Below are 16,712 nucleotides of genomic sequence, written 5' to 3'. Positions count from 1 at the left end.
GTAGTGTGATGGAGTAGTCACTAGATGGCGCACCGACTTTGTGGGGCAATATGACCATCCCCCCTCCCCCTCCCATTTGTGTTTTTCTTAAGTGAAAATATCCATTTCTCTGATAAGAACTCCTACTTATAACATTTAAATTGATTATTTTTGTAAGTAGTTCTTAAATAATTAGCATACACATGAATAAACTACTAACGTAAATGACAGGAAATAAATTAATTTGGGGAGCTACTTAGCAATTAATCTATGTGGACAGGAGGAGCAGGAGAATTTTGAAATTGAAGAGAGGCCATTTGAGGACAGGCTCATAGTGTATCTTGGTTGAAAAATTAAGTACATTTAGGGTATAGAGTTTAAAAATGTGCACAACAGTCTAGTGGCACCCTCATTACTAAACCCGGGGGCTGGATGTTATTCAATAGGTATGAGAAACGGTCAACATATAAGAGCCAAGAAAATTATTTGGTACTTGCTGTACCTCTTAAAGATTATTTTAGTTAAATGAATCAAGATTATTTAAGAAGTTCTCATGATTTTCCAGCAAAAAGAACAGAAAGTAGGACAAAAAGCAGTTATGTGAAGGGTAGAAACAGGAGAGGTTGATTCAGAGTGAAGTGAAGTCACTGAGTGCTTGTGAGTCAGAGCTAAAGAGCTTAGATAAATGGGATCAGATTAGAAGCATTGATGAAGAAAGGGAACAGGGGATGAGAAAGAAGTGATGGTACTGTTGATAAAAATCCATCTTAATATGTCTGAGGCCTGGGAAATTTAGGTCCAAAGCCAAAGAGAGGAGTGAAAAGTGAAGAGCAACTATTAAAAGCCATATGGAGAGTGGTTCAAGGAATCCGAAGAAACAGCTGAAGAAGTGAATGTAGAGAGGAAAACAAAAACACAAACAAGAACGAGAACAGACCCTTAAGAAATGCCTACCTTTAGAAGTTGTTGGAAGAACTTCCAGACAAAGGGTTGTCATAAATGGCAAATGAAAGCCAACACTATTCAATCTCAAAACAGAAGGAAATGTCAAGGAGTTCTGTGTAACAAAACCAAATGCTGCAAAAAACCTTTCATAAGGGACTTGAAAAAAGCAATTGTTAATGTCAACAGGGACAAATGTGACTAGAATGATGATGGTCAAAGATGGAATCTAAAAAACTTTTTTTTTAAGTGAGTGATGAGAATGTGGGGGCAGTGAGTGAAATCTGTTATTCCACGAATGTTAGTTATTAAAGAAAGATGAGAAAAAGTACAGTGCCTGAGGGTTGGTTAGATCACTGGGCTTCCTTTTTTGAATAAGGAAAGCATACTGGGGCTATTTTGCAGAACGCAAGAGCTGACATAATAAGACCTCTCAAGTGCCTGCCCTTGTTCAAAACATTTCCAAAGCAATCTAAAACTCAACATGAGAGGAGAGAGCCTCTCTTCCTCTTCCCCCTTGTTTCTTAATTCCTCTATAAGAAATATGAGCAGGTTGTTCAAGGGGTTCTTTAATATTTCAGTTGTTAAGTACTTCCTGCTCTCCTATTAGAAATCAATTTTAATTTAGCTCACCATAGAGACTTTGTTTATTAAACTCCTTTAGTAGATGCTAATGTCAGTTAAAGTAGAAGCTACTGAAGTCAAGTTCTTCAAGGTGTTTTTTTCTTAAAACTTTTTTAGGACAATTTCATATATATACACACATATATAATATATATTGTATATACATATATATTAAGAAATGCCCACATTTCTATATATATATATATGTGTGTGTGTGTGTGTGTGTGTGTGTGTGTATATACACATACATACAAATATGCTTATATGTGTGTGTGTGTGATTTGTTTGTTTATTTGATACGGAGTTTTGTTCTTGTTACCCAGGCTGGAGTGCAACTGCGTGATCTCCGCTCACCGCAACCTCCACCTTGCAGGTTCAAGTGATTCTCCTGCCTCGGCCTCCCAAGTAGCTGGGATTACAGGCATATGCCACCATGCCTGGCTAATCTTTTGTATTTTCAGTAGAAACCAACATGTTTCTCCATGTTGGTCAGGCTGGTCTCGAATTTCTGACCTCAGGTGATTCACCAGCCTTAACCTCCCAAAGTGCTGGGATTACAGGGGTGAGTCACCGTGCCCGGCCTATATATACATTTTAAGAAAGTTTATATCTATTTTTCTTTCTTTCTCTTTAAATAGTGGTTTAAAATGACAAGATAAAAGATTGTAAATTAGTGGAACTCACTGGAACGTAGGTAAAAAGAGTTTAACCTACCAGAGAGCAACAGCTGTAAAAATCCCAGGGTCTACTTTTGAATGAAATCTAACAGCAAAAGGAAAAAAGAAAATGTTCAATAATATTAAGACATGGGAAGCAGGTAAAAAGGAAACATAATTGAAAAGCAAACACTTTAATGGCTTGTAATGGTATAATTTTAGTAAAATTTTGATAAATTTTGTAAAAATTGCTTAAATTCAGTAAAAGTTCAATAAATATATATCAATGGTCAAGACTGTTCCAAGTGGCCTGGGAAATAATTTTTCATTTAAGCATCAATTGAAAATATCTATCAAATACCTAATATATTACACATATTATGTTGGGTGATATAACAATAAATCAAGCCAAAAATTCTCTCCTTTCAAGAATTTCAGAGGCTACCTGGAATATAATAAGATATATTATATTTATGCCAATATAATAATTCAATTAAAGATGATAAGTAAATGTTAATGGCACACTGTTTAAACAAAGGAAAAAGTGAATAAGAGAAGAACAAAATTAGCAATGAATAACTAACTTAGAAAAGAATGTGTTGTCTAAACTATCAATGATCCCATGCCCTCAAAAGCAAACATTTACAACTTAGAATTGAAACTCTAGATGATACAAAATTCGTAGTTAGAGGAAAAGAAATTATTGGGGAAGAGGCTTATGCAGGGGAAATCCAAGGTAAGAGAAAGTTTTCATTAGAAATTGATAAGAAAAAAATGTATGAGTTAAGGATAACGTCAAAGAACAAAAATAGAATAAAGAGTAAATACACTTAGGAAAAAAAGAAATTCTCAAACTAGATGTTAACAAATATTAAGACCCAACAATGTGTTGACAACTAGACTCTAAGAATACCATGCCAAAAAAAAAAAAAATTGATAAGGAAAAATGAAAAAAATTGTATCTGAAAAGTGTACCTTTAAAAAGTCCAGAATAATTTTAATCAGAAAAAAATTAATGGCAGTAAAAAATTATGAGTTACAAACACTTGAGTAGTATGCTGGTAAAAAAAATCAATATATGGTGGCTCACGCCTGTAATCCCAGTGCTTCAGGAGGCCAAGGTGGGTAGATCACTTGAGGTCAAGAGTTTAAGACCAGCCTAGCCAACATGGTGAAACCCGGTCTCTACTAAAACTACAAAAATTAGCTGGGCATGGTGGCACGCGCCTGTAGTCCCAGGTACTTGGGAGCCTGAGGCCGCAGAATCACTTGAACCAGGAAGGCAGAGGTTGCAGTGAGACCAGATGGCACCTCTGCACTCCAGCCTGGACAACAGAGGGAGACTCTAAAAAATAAATAAAACATAAATCAATATATAATTGGGAAAATATAAGTATGTAACCATATAACTTCTAAATTTACTAAGCAAAAGCAGGATGAACTGCATACAAAACAGGTAAATCAACAATTTATTGGATTGTACAAGCACAGTATATTTGAACAAAACAAATCAGAGAGAGAGACAGAGAATTCTTATTGTTTCTTTGTTTTTGATTTTTCTTTTTAGCATATGGGAACATTTACAAAAATTAATTATGTTATACACCACCAAGGAAGTTTCAGTAACGTCCTATGAATCAACATGTAATAAAATGTGATTGCTAACTAAAGTGCAATAAAATTAGAAATCTATAACAATATAGAATTACTATAAGTTGCTATAAATTCTCATACATTATTATGTATTAATATACAATTGTATAACTGGAATGAAAAGCATATACTAAGTGACTATTTGTTTAAAGGTGAAATTAAGAAAAACTTGATGCTAAGTAACAATGAAAGCATAGTGTATCAAAATTTCAATATACAACTAAACCACATTTTTTTAAATAAAAATGACTGCACTAAGCATTCTATTCAAAAAGACCAAAAAGACACAATAGAGTATCCAAAAAATCACACAAACCCCTAAAACTGGTGCTTTGAAAAATCTCAGAACCTACACACATCCCTGGAGAAATTCTTTAAAGAAAAAGAAATTAGGTTGATTGAATATAACAAAAATACAGAAGGAAGAAATAGAAATAATTGTAGTACGCCAGGTTAAAAGCAATGAAAGGAAATCCTGAGCAATTCTTTTTCAGTCATAGTTATGGAAAGGAAACTCAGCCAAAACCTTTATTTGAAAATAAGAAAGAAGCCTGGGGGAAAATCATCTGTGTAAATAGCTAATTTTGTTATAAATTAATGAGAATTTCCAAGAGCTGAGACAGTAATGATGGGAAAACCAGTAAACGTTTTGAAAAGCTGCTCAAATATGTGCTATATAAAAGGAAGAATTATGCATAAAGATGATTTCCTCAAGTTTTCTCTCAATTGGGAAAATGGAATATTGCTTTGTTTACATTAATTGGAAGAAAGAAGGTGATTTATGGAAAAAGTAGGTCAAAGCTAATGTCTGCTTAAGTGTGCTGGGTTTTTTTGTGAAAATACATGTTCAATTAAAATTTTACTTTGAATTATGGGAAATTTTAGGATAGCACTTGAATTAGGAATGGTTGTACAAATATAGAGATATAACCTTAGAAATGAGACAGGAGTAAGCATGGAGACATGAAAAGCAATTAAGATGTTTCTGGAGAGAGCATAGAAAATGATAACCCAAAGAGAGCCAGAGAGAGACAGAATCATCAAGTTTCAGAAAAACTGGGGACAGAGGAAGAAGAGAAACGGAAAGACAAATAAAATCTCTTCGTGATATTTTAACAATATGTTTCCTAGAGGCCATTTGGAAAATACGATAAATCTATTTGATTCATGGAGAGTAGAGTTATTAAAGGTTAAAAAACCAGAAAATTCACATTATGTTTTTTTCAATATTGACGTATAAAAATGTGTTAGCTGCAATACAAGTGGTATTTATCACAGTGTTTTACTCTGCTGCCATTTGAAATCAAAATAAAATAACTATACTAAAGTTGAATCTTTACCATTACAGTAATTCAGAAAGCTAGCTCATTACTGAGAATTCCACTGAAGTCAAAGCAAAGAATGTGGCACCGTTTATATGTGCTTATTCCTCAAATATCAACAGAGTTTCACCCAACTGCTTATATAAAAGCCAGAAGTTCAACATACTATTTTTACCTCTGGCCTAGAACATACTTAATTCAACTTCATTCTGGATAAATACTATAAATGTTTCCTTTTGGGTGTGAAGCAAATGTGTTACTTTCATTCATTTGTCTCTTTTTAATACTCATTTCTCACATTCAAGGTCAGTAAGAAAATACAGGTCAGTTCCCATGACAATATGCATCTCCAAAATTCACATTTTATTCTCAAAATTCATATTTTATTAGGAGAAACCTAATAAAATAACAGTAAAATTGTTAAATCATCTATGCCACACAGAGAATTCTGCAATGAAGACTGGTTTTTCACTGTTTTAAATTTGAGCCCCAGTTTTTGTGCGCAGTTCTTGGTCGTAATAAATGAAACTGAGAAAAGTTCCTAGTGAAGATAAACTATTAAACTGATCACTAACCTTCCTTCTCAGGATTAGATTGCATTAGTTTACTGAATTACTTATCAGATGCTCTTACCTGAACTTTTTAAAGCTGTGTGAAGTGCTAGCAACCTGAGGTAATTTTCAACAGATACATTTTCATTTCTATCACAATTTATAAATATATTTTTACATAAATGCAATTTTAAATTGTTTATTTGACACAAAACAAATAACTAATATATAAGAGAAGGAAACACAACTAACTATATTAAGACCTAGACTATGCTCCTGAGTAATGTTTGGTAGAAACCAATGTACAAAACTAGAGGCAGGAAAAAACTCAAGACTTAATTTTCAGTTTTTCATTTACATTATAAGGAAAGTTTCTAACTGGCTTTTTGTTGTTTGCTAGTTGGGAAAAAAAAAGCCATGAAGGATTTTTTTTTTTTAATCATAGAAAAATACTGGATAATAATTGCATAGAATCAGAATAATAAGAGCCATTGATGACATATGATACATAATACTATTTCCATAAAGGATCTAATTCTGTAGTTTATATCTAAAGAGGAATGTATTGCACTCCAGCCTGGATGACAAGAATGAAACTCCATCTCAAAAAAAAAAAAAAAAAGGAATGTAGATAATAAAATAGGAAAACATCACCAATGTGTAAAAGTTGAAGAAATTGTTATTATTTAGATTTGAAAAGAAAATATAAGAAAATAACTCAGTGAAGAAGTATTGTTTGCCAAAAAGAACAGCCTAAATCTCTAAAATTACAAGGTAATTTTTAAGGATCAACTTGAAAAAAACACTAACAAAAGCTTTAAGAAACTTGAAATATACTTTAATAGTATTACTGGATAGAAGTATCTAAAGAGAGACTGTACTTTTTTGGGGTTTTGGGATAGAAATTTCTAAAAAGAGATGGGAGGTTTTTATGATTTAATTTCTCAGATTCATTTAAAAACCATGTTTGGCATTACTCAGACCACTTACTCTAGAATTTATGCTAAATTAGTTAAGGCAAAAGATAAGATTTGGTGGTGATTTTTCACAATTATTTTATAATAGTCTCTACTGTGATCCAAGCTCTTTCAGAATTTAAGAGTTTGGATATTGTTCAAAATAGTATTATGCTTTTTGTTTGCCTAGTGAGACATACAGATGGTTCTTGTTTTCTGAGTAATTTGTTGCGTAAACCTCTGCAGTCACAGTATTAGCTAGAAAACAGAAGTCCTCCCAAGACAAAAATATACACTAATGAATTCTCTGCTTATAAAATAAATCCCCACTTAAACATTAAATATTTCATCCTATGTAACACTAATGGCCATTCTCTTCTAATCTGTCTACATCTTTCTAGCTTGCATTTTTGCTGATCATCAGGTATTCTAAGCATACTGACCACAGTCAATCATGTGGTCAAATTATGCTTAAAGAAGTTAAGTGACTTTCCCAAGGTCACACAACTGTGAAGTAGACAGAGAAATGATATGACTCAATAGCTCACATGCTTTTTATACAAACATCAGTCATTTAGAAATATATCTGATGATTTTCAAATATTTATAAATTGTAACTGTGGTATTCTTAAATTACGTTTGCAACTTAAACATACCCAGCAATTTTGTTCATTTTCTCATATGAAAACACTTAGAATTTGCTCCATTGCCTATTATTTCTTCTCCCCAGATGTCTTTCCATGTATTCAAATTGGCCTAAACCGAGACTGTAGAGTAAGGCTTTCCCCCGCCCCCATAGTGACAGTGTCAATCATTCTGTTACTATTGCAGTTTCAGATTACACATACATTAGAGATAGTTGTAAAACACTCTTGACTCAGACCACATCTACAGTCAGCTGAGTACTACAGCTAAGCACTATATCCCTCATTCCATGTTTACTAAATTGGTTCACTGGAATAAATGCAAACTATTTTACCTTTTTCTAGTTAAAGATCGTCTTACTACACTTAGTCCATAATTCTCCTTTGATGATCCCTGTCTCTCCTGGTTAATTATCCAGAGAATTGAACAATATATCATTTTTTACTCCCAAAAGGTCAGGGCTGAAAACCTTTCAACAGTGCACTAGAGGTATTCATCTTGATTTATTACTACTGAAAAAAATTAACAATTGCTTTTTCAATCAGCTATAAATTATTTAAATAGACATCAATTTCAAATTTTTGAAATCCTTGTTTTTAAGAATAACACTATAATGCATCAGATATCTTGCTGGTAACACTATTTATAGTATCCCTTAATATTCTGGCGTAGTTGGTAATAAGATTCTAATATGATATTAATGTAACATGGCTTTTTCTTTATGACCCTAATTCTGGTTCCTACTGACCACAGCTTCCTACTCTACTTGCCCACAGATGTAATCTTAGCCACTCTAGAATTGTATGGATTTGGTGTTAAGCTCCTTTAATTAGCAGAATCTACCTGTTACTAAACTTGAAAATATTCTCAATATTAATCTCTTAGCAGCTTTGCAAAATTCTGTGCCAACCATCTGAGATTCTATATAGCATCAGCAATCTCATCTGCAAACATATTCATGCTCTGGAATTGTATTTTCCTTCATAGCGAAGATATAGACAAAAAGTTTATCTTTCTGTTGTCCTTCTCCAATGGCATCACTTGTTTTGATGGGTGTTTCAGATAGTAGCCATCTTCTGTGTGTAACTCTCAGTAGACTTTTTAGAACACCCTAGATCGCCTGTAATTTAAAGCATTTTTATTTCTGTGATCCTGCCATTTGCTGCTATTCTTTACTGCTCAGATCTGTCACTACTTTTTAGATATGGGGTCTCATTCTGTTGCCCACCTAGAGTGAAGTGGCGTGACCTCAGCTCATTGCAGCCTCCACCTCCAGGCTCAAGCAATTCTTCCACGTCAGCTTGCCAAGTAGCTGGGACTACAGACATACACCACCACACCTAAGTTTTGTATTTTTGGTAGAGATGGGATTTTTCAATGTTGCCCAGGCTGGTCTTGAACACTCGGACTCAAGCTATCCACCCACCTCAGCCTCCCTAAGTGGGATTACATGCCTGAGCCACAATGCCCAGTCTCTTTCATCCTTACTCAATTCTCAAAATAATCCCAGTTCCTTCAACCCTCATATTTTCCTCCTAAACCAAATGGTCTTTCCAGATAATGCTCTTTCAAAACTTTGACATCACATCCCTAAAGATGACCCTGGTGTTCAAGCTCAACAATCCCTTAAATTATGCAGTGCATTGATTGCTACCTATATAACAGGAGGAATTCAGGAAAAAATACCCTTTAGTCTTTCACTGAGAAACTATATAAACTATATAAATCATTCATTTTCAGAGGCTCAGTTTTCTATTTTATAAGATAAGTGAACTGCATTAGATGACAGCAAAGGTCGTGTCAACTCTAAGATTCCTTAAATTCTTTAAACATAGAAGACCACAAATCTGTGAATTAAGAACATGGCATCTAGAAACCATGGAATATCTGTAAAAAGCATCAAGAGGAAAATGAAACCAAATAACTAAACAAAAACAATGTGAATTACATGTACTGAGGATGGAGAGGAAAGCCAGCCAGACTAGAAAACAGGAAAATGAAAATAATATGTAGTTTGTGAATAAAAATTTGGAGAAAATAATCTGTTTTTTGAGAATTCCCACAGAGTGATTCAAGAGTTGACATTAATAAATGAATGAGGTGGACTTTAGGAGTCTTTTGATACCATACCGAGATCAAAACCCAGGAGCTGTGTCTCATGAAGGCAATGACTCCTGTTGCTTAATACCTTCACTTCTAGGGCAGTCATGTTCACAGATCCTAACCAATGGATTCTTCATTGCTTGTATGATAAATGTTTCACTCTCAATCCAGAGGATTTGAAGTCTCATGTATTTAAAGAATGCCTAGTCAAATTTCTGAGCTCTCAGAAGTTCCAAGTGGCCTGTTTCTTCACAACATAGCTCACCTGTAGTCTCCAATTCCTGGCAATTTGTTAATTTCTCTGAGTTCTGCTATCAGGAAAATCCACGTGCAGATTTGCCAAAAGCAAAATCTTGTCCAAGTGTTAGTGTTTGGCATGAGTATGGAAGATTCATACCACTTCCAGTCCACAGACCTGCTAACGAACTGTTGATTAAAAATAGTAACTATAATGTGTGACTCATTAAATATGAGGGTTCACTACAGTATGCCCTTTATATATAAATATGATTCAAGTATACCTTCAATAGAATTTAAAATATTTCCTAGGGCTGAAGCATGGGGATCACTTGAGGCCAGGGGTTTGTGACTAGCCTGGGAAACATAGTGAGACCCCGTCTCTACGAAAAAAAATCAAACTATTATCCAGGTGTGGTGATGTATGCCTGCAGTTCTAGCTACTCAGGAGGCTGAGGTGAGAGGATCACTTGAGCTAGGACTTCAAGGTTGCAGTGACCTATGATCATAGCACTGCACCCCAACCCAGGCAACAGAGCAAGACTCTGTCTCAAAAAACAAAATTAAAAATACTTCTAGGAATGGTGATTTTTTTTCTAAGTCACCAATAGTATCACAAATTCTCCCAACACAGCTGTTTTAGAATTGAGGGAATATATCTGAATATAGGTATGCCTCAGAGCCATTATTGCTGATTCAGTTTCAGATGATGACAGTGAAGCAGTTACATGAATTTTTTTGGTTTCCCAATGTATATAAAAGTTATTTTTATACTATACTGTAGTCTAAAAGTATGCATTTTATGTCTAAAAATAATGTACATATTTTAATTTTAAAATGCTTTATTGTTAAAAATTCTGGCAATCTGAGCCTTCAGTGAGCCCTAATCATTTTCCTGGTGGAGGGTCTTGCCTCAGTGTTGGTTGCTGACTGATAGGATGCTGGTTGTCAGAGAGGGGGATGGCTCTGGAAATTTCTTAAAATTAGACAACAATTAAGTTTGCTTCACTGAATGACTTCCTTTCATTAAACATGTGTCTGTAGTATGCGATGCTGTTTGATAGTATTTCACCAATCGTAAAACTTTCCTAATAGGAATCAATCCTCTCAAACTCTGCCACTGCTTTATCAGCTAAGTGCATGTCATATTCTAAATCCTTTGTTGTCATTTCAGCAATGTTTACAGTGTCTTCATCAGTAGACTTCATCTCAAGAAACCACTTTCTTTGCTCATGCTTAAGAAGCAACTCCTTATCTGTTCAAGTTTGATCATGCACTTGCAGTAATGTGTTGACACCTGGAGGCTCCCCTTCTAATTCTAGTTCTCTTGCTGTTTCTGCCACTTCTGCAATTACTTCCTCCGCTGAAGTCTTAAACCCCTCAAAGAGGGGAGAAATCAACTTCTTCCAATCTCCTGTTAATGTTAATATTATGAATTCCTCCCCTCAATTATGAATGTTCTTAATGGTGCCATTATACAATAGTGAATTGTTATATGCAGGTTTTGAATTTACTTTGCCCAGATCCATGAAAGGAATTGCTATCTTTGGCAGCTATAGCCTTACAAAATCCTTACAAAATGTTTCTCTTAAATGATAAGACTTCAAAGTCAAAATTACTCCTTAACCTAGGGGTCACAGAATGGATGCTGTTAGAAGGCTTGAAAACAACAATCTCCTTGTACATCTCCATCAGAGCTCTTGGCTGACTGGGTGAATTGTCATTAGCAGTGATATTTTGAAAGGAATCTTTTGTTCTGAGCAATAGGTCTCAACAGTGAGCTTAAAGTATTCAGTAAACTATGCTGCAAACAGATGTGCAGTCATCCAGGTCTCTTGTTCCATTTATAGACAACAGGCAGAGTAGATTCAGCATAATAAACCTTAAGGGCACTAGGATCTTTGGAAGGTAGATAAGCACTGGCTTCAACTTAAAGTCATCAGCTTCATTGGCCCCTAAAAAGAGAGTCAGTCTGTCCTTTGAAGCTTTGAAGCCAGTCATTGTCTTCTCCTCTCTAGCTGTGAGGGTCCCAGGTGGCATCTGGTTCCAATAGAAGACTGTTTCATCTACACTGAAAATCTGTTGTTTAGTGTATCCACCTTCATCAATTATCTTATCTAGGTCTTCTGGATAGCTTACTACAGCTTCCGTGTCATCACTTGCTGCTTCACCTGCACTTTTATGTGGATAGGGCTTCTTCGCCTGAACCTCATAAACTAACCTCTGCTTGCTTCCAATTTTAATTTACAGCTTCTTCACCTCTCTAAGCTTTCATGAAATTGAAGAGTTAGGATCTTGCTGTAGATTCGGTTTTGGTTTAAGGAAATGTTGTGGCTGCTTTGACCTATGCAGACCACTCAAACTTTCTCCATATTTGCAATGTCTGTTTTGTTTTCTTATTTATTGTTCATGTGTTCAGTGGAGCAGCACTATTAATTTCCTTCAAGAACTTTTCTCTGCCATAGCAACTTAGTTAACTGTCAGGTGCAAGAGGCCTACCTTTCATCCTGTCTAAGCTTCCAACATGCCTTTCTCACTAAGCTTAATCATTTCTAGCTTTTGATTTAAAGTGAGAGATGTGTTACTTTTCCTTTCACCAAACACTTAAAGGCTGTTTTAGTAATTAATTGGGCAATAATTTGCCATCATGTAGGGTTGCAGTTTGTAGCACCCCAAAACAATTACAACAGTAACATCAAGGACCACTGACCACAGATCATTATAACAGATATCATAATAATGACAAAGTTTGAAATATTATGAAAATTACCAAAATATGACACAGAGACATGAGGTGACCACGGATTGTTGGAAAAATGAAGCCATTAGACTTGCTTGATGTAGGGTTGTAACAAATCTTTAATATATTTGTAAAATATTCAATATCTACAAAGCACAATTTAAAAAAAGCAAAATAAAGCAAGCTATGCCTGCAGTAAAGACACAGAAAACAGAAAATGGTAAAAAAATTTTCTGGATATACTTAACTTGCTCATTTGTGATTAAAACCTCATCTTCTGTCTAATTACAATCACTGTTTCTGACATCTCCATTAGAAAACAACCATAATATATCCTTGAGATGTGTAAACTCTGTACCTTGAGTTAGTTTATCATTTTTACCTGATATAAATCAGAGATACTTAACAATTTATAAATTAGAACACAGAAAACAGAAAAATCCTGGCAGTGTGGATTACAATACAATTGAATGATTTAACAAATATTAATTCTTTAAAACATTATAAGGATAAACAGTACAATTTTGAAGTTCTGGTTTCTTTGTGATGAGCAACTTAAGACCTGCTGTACTTCAACTAATATGCCTTAAATACTTGTTAAGTGATCCTTCTATCCGAAGGATATATCACATACTAACTTAGAATTTTATTATTATAGTAGTTCTCATAACAATATACTAGGAAACAATGCTTTGCTGTATAATTCTATTACACAGCTATGATTTTGCTATGTAATTATATTTTAAGGTGAAACAGAATAATATGGAGTTACTTCCAATTCTTTGGACATCTTTCTGTACCAATGTCATTTTCATTGTAGGTATACTTGATATTATAGGCTTTGGTTGTGTGTAAAACATCAGCTATCTTTTGCCTTATCTGGCAGTATTATTTTCTGTTAAAAGTTTTTAAAGTAAGTTTTAAAAAGTAATTATAAGTGCTCTGAGACCTGAAAGGAACAATGTGATTTTATGTATATGGCAAATTATACAATAACAAATGATTTACAGTAATGTCTTGGTTTCTGTCAAGAGTAGCCTGCATCCGTTTTTATTATACTACGTATTAAATGTGAATTTGAGTGTTTGAAATCTGTCCCTGCCATGCTAATTACCTCTCTCAAGCACTTCAGTAAACGTATTACAATAATAGACATTTTATATTTCACCTTGTGGAGGAGTTGCACACAAAATATATAATTTTATTCTCTGATGTTTAAGCTATCCAATAATGTTAAAATTTTAATTTTATAGTATTACAAAGACTTTTTCATTATAATACTCTTCAAATGCTTCCAGCAATATGAATTTGAAATGGATCTTCTTGCTAATATTATGCAGTGCTTTCTTCTCTTTGATTAGCATAGGTTTGGCTTCTTATAAATAAATAGTGGTATTGAAAAATCAGACACTAAAAATCCCAAGACCATGCAGGATATGGTGGCTTACACTTGTAATCCCAGTAATTTGGGCGGCTGAAGCAGGAGCATTGCTTGAGCCCAGGAGTTTGAGACCACCCCAGGCAACATAATGAGAATCCTATCTCTACAAAAAATTTAAAAACCCATAAAAGTAGCTGGCATGGTGACGAAATATAGTCCCAGCTACTTGGGAAGATCATTTTTGCCCAGGAATTCAATGCTGCATTGAGCCATGCTTCACTGTACTCCAGCCTGGGCAACACAGTGAGACACTATGTCTAATATATATATGTATATATATATATATATGTATATATACACATATATGTATATATATATATATGTGTGTGTGTACATCATATATATATGTGTGTGTGTGTACATCATATGTATACACGCACACACACACGCACATACATAAGCCTAGTCAAAGGATTATTGCCTTACTATTCTCTATTCAAAATATTACACAACTTTCAGATATTGCCAAAGTGGTTTGTCTCACAGTGTCTGTTATGATTTGGGTCCTATTTAGTGAATTGATTATTTCACAAATTTGAACAGATCTGAACCTCCAACATTCTGGGAGGCAGACACAGAATGTTTTCTAACAACTTGAAGTTTATTCACAGGGCCCTCTTAAAACCTCTCCTGCAGTGAAATCCAACAAATCACAATGCCTTTCCTCATTAAAACGGGCTCAGGGTCAGATCATTTTCTGATTTTAACATGAAATTTCTCACAAAAACTTTAAACTTTGTATTGTCAAAGTGTGGCAATTTTGTGACATTTCAATAAATATGAACAAAGTTATTGTTGTATTTGTCATTTAGAAGAGCAGTTAGGGTCACAAATTGTATATCCACACTTTTCTGAAGACAAAGGGGGAAACTTTCAGTCTGTGATATATGTTAAAGTGTCTCATAAAATAATGGTTATAGGTCAGTTATACCAGAAGTTTTAGAGAAAATGTAATTACTAAGAAGATATTTAATTTACTAGGCCAATAATTTAAATGAAACCACATGTAATAGCCTGATTTATTGTAAGAGTATTCAAATGAAATGCACAAATTATAAATAAAAATGTTTTAGTTAAATACATTTTGACATAGCAGTTGTTCCTTGTCAGGTCAATAAAATTTATTTGAGCAATATTTCTCCTAGCAATAGTTAGCATGTGCCAGGAGTGAGCATTTTCTTCCTTCTGCTTCTTAAATTCCAGCTGCTAAGAACATAAGCATTTGCAAACTGGGTCAAACTAGAAATCTCTCTGTGTCCACCCCAACCCTTCCTAACTTTTGAGATAGCTAGATGAAATATGTTTTCATTTACTTTTAAAACAAAATGTGAATCTAAAATTTGTTAATAAATCTTTAAACTCATTTTCAACTGAGGTATGTTCACAGCCCACATTCTCCCTTTAATAAGTGCTTCTTTTCTGTTACCCATTGTATAAAGTATTATATAACCTCTTTTCTTGTGTGTGGTGTTTTAAGCTATGTTTAAACAAACCCAAGATTTTATGATTTTAAAAAGTGATAATGTAATAAATTTGAATGATTTCTTCAAAATTAGTATGTTTTTGCTAGGAAATTTGAATAGAAACTGAGAAACAAACAAAAATGAATGCATTAGTAGCCTCTACTCACAATCTTCCTCTCTAGCCTTAGCAAACTTTGCCTCATTGCCAGTTCCCTTTTATTTTTTCTTCCTTTCTCTCTCTGTTATATATATGCATTTGTGTTTGTCTCTATGAATATGTATGTGTGTATATTCATATAGTACACATACTATATGAATGATAAATTCAAAAGATATTTCACCCAAAAATGCAGTAAATTTAAAAACATTTTTGTACCAAACTCATATTAACATTGACATTTTATATCAGATTTAAGGTTTTTTATCTAATCTGATGGACATAAAATTGTATTTTATTGTATTTTCATCTTCTTTAGTTTGAGCTTTTTTCCCCCTGCATACTTAGTAAACATTGCTGTTTCTTCTGTAACTTGCCTGTTTAAACCTTTAACATAGAATTATCTTTTCATTTTTATTATATTATATTGTATTTATTACCTTATTTTCCATATATTATTCACATTTCAACTTTACTATCACTTTCATAGTAAAGTTTTAAATATACACATAATAAAATTTATGCTTTTCTTAATAAATTATGCCTTATACATGGCAATATTTCAAAAATATTATTATGTATTTTAATCCAGAACTTTTATAGCACAAATTATGTTTACATTTTAAATACAATTAGATTTTATTTTTGCATCACTCCTTTTTCTAAGTGGATAGAAATTTTTCCCATCATCATTTATTAAAACTTTGCCATGATAATTTAAAACCACATTTTTTAATGATATTGATTATTCCTATCCATGAGCATGGGATATTTTTCCATTTGTTTGTGTCGTCTCTGATTTCTTTGAGGAGTGTTTTGTAATTCTCACTGCAGAGATTTTTCTTTCACCTCCCTGGTTAGCTGTATTCCTAGGTATTTTATTCTTTTGGGGCCAATTGTATATAGAATTGCCTTTCTGATTTGGTTTTCAGTTTGGCTGTTGTTGATGTATAGGAATGATGGTGATTTTTGTGCATTGATTTTGTATCCTGAAACTTTGCTGAAGTTGTTTATCAGCTGGAGGAGCTTCTGAGCCAACACTATGGAGTTTCCTAAATATAGAATCATGTCATCAACAAACAGAGATAGTTTGACTTCCCCTCTTCCTATTTGGATGTTCTTTATTTCTTTCTCTTGCCCGATCACTATGGCTAAGACTTTCAATACTATGTTGAATAGAAGTGGCGAGAGAGGACATTCATGTCTTGTGCCAGTTTTCAAGAGGAATGCTTCCAGCTTTTGA

General features: G+C 33.7%; 1 protein-coding gene and 1 long non-coding RNA gene across 4 annotated transcripts in view; one reads left to right on the top strand and one right to left on the bottom strand.

Moving 5' to 3' along the window:
• Window positions 1-16,712, top strand: part of GLRA3 (glycine receptor alpha 3) — a 192,795-nt gene that overhangs the window by 115,965 nt on the left and 60,118 nt on the right. The window lies entirely within an intron of this gene.
• LOC116565202 overlaps window positions 1-16,712 on the bottom strand; it is a 92,629-nt gene that overhangs the window by 24,276 nt on the left and 51,641 nt on the right. The gene's annotated exons all lie outside the window — the stretch shown is intronic.

This window comes from Sapajus apella, unplaced genomic scaffold (assembly GCF_009761245.1).
Source record: "Sapajus apella isolate SASKATOON/1434 unplaced genomic scaffold, GSC_monkey_1.0 scaffold39, whole genome shotgun sequence".
NCBI lineage: Eukaryota > Metazoa > Chordata > Mammalia > Primates > Cebidae > Sapajus > Sapajus apella.
The sequence above is the reverse complement of the archived record's forward strand: the minus strand, read 5'-3'. Positions and strand labels throughout refer to the sequence as shown.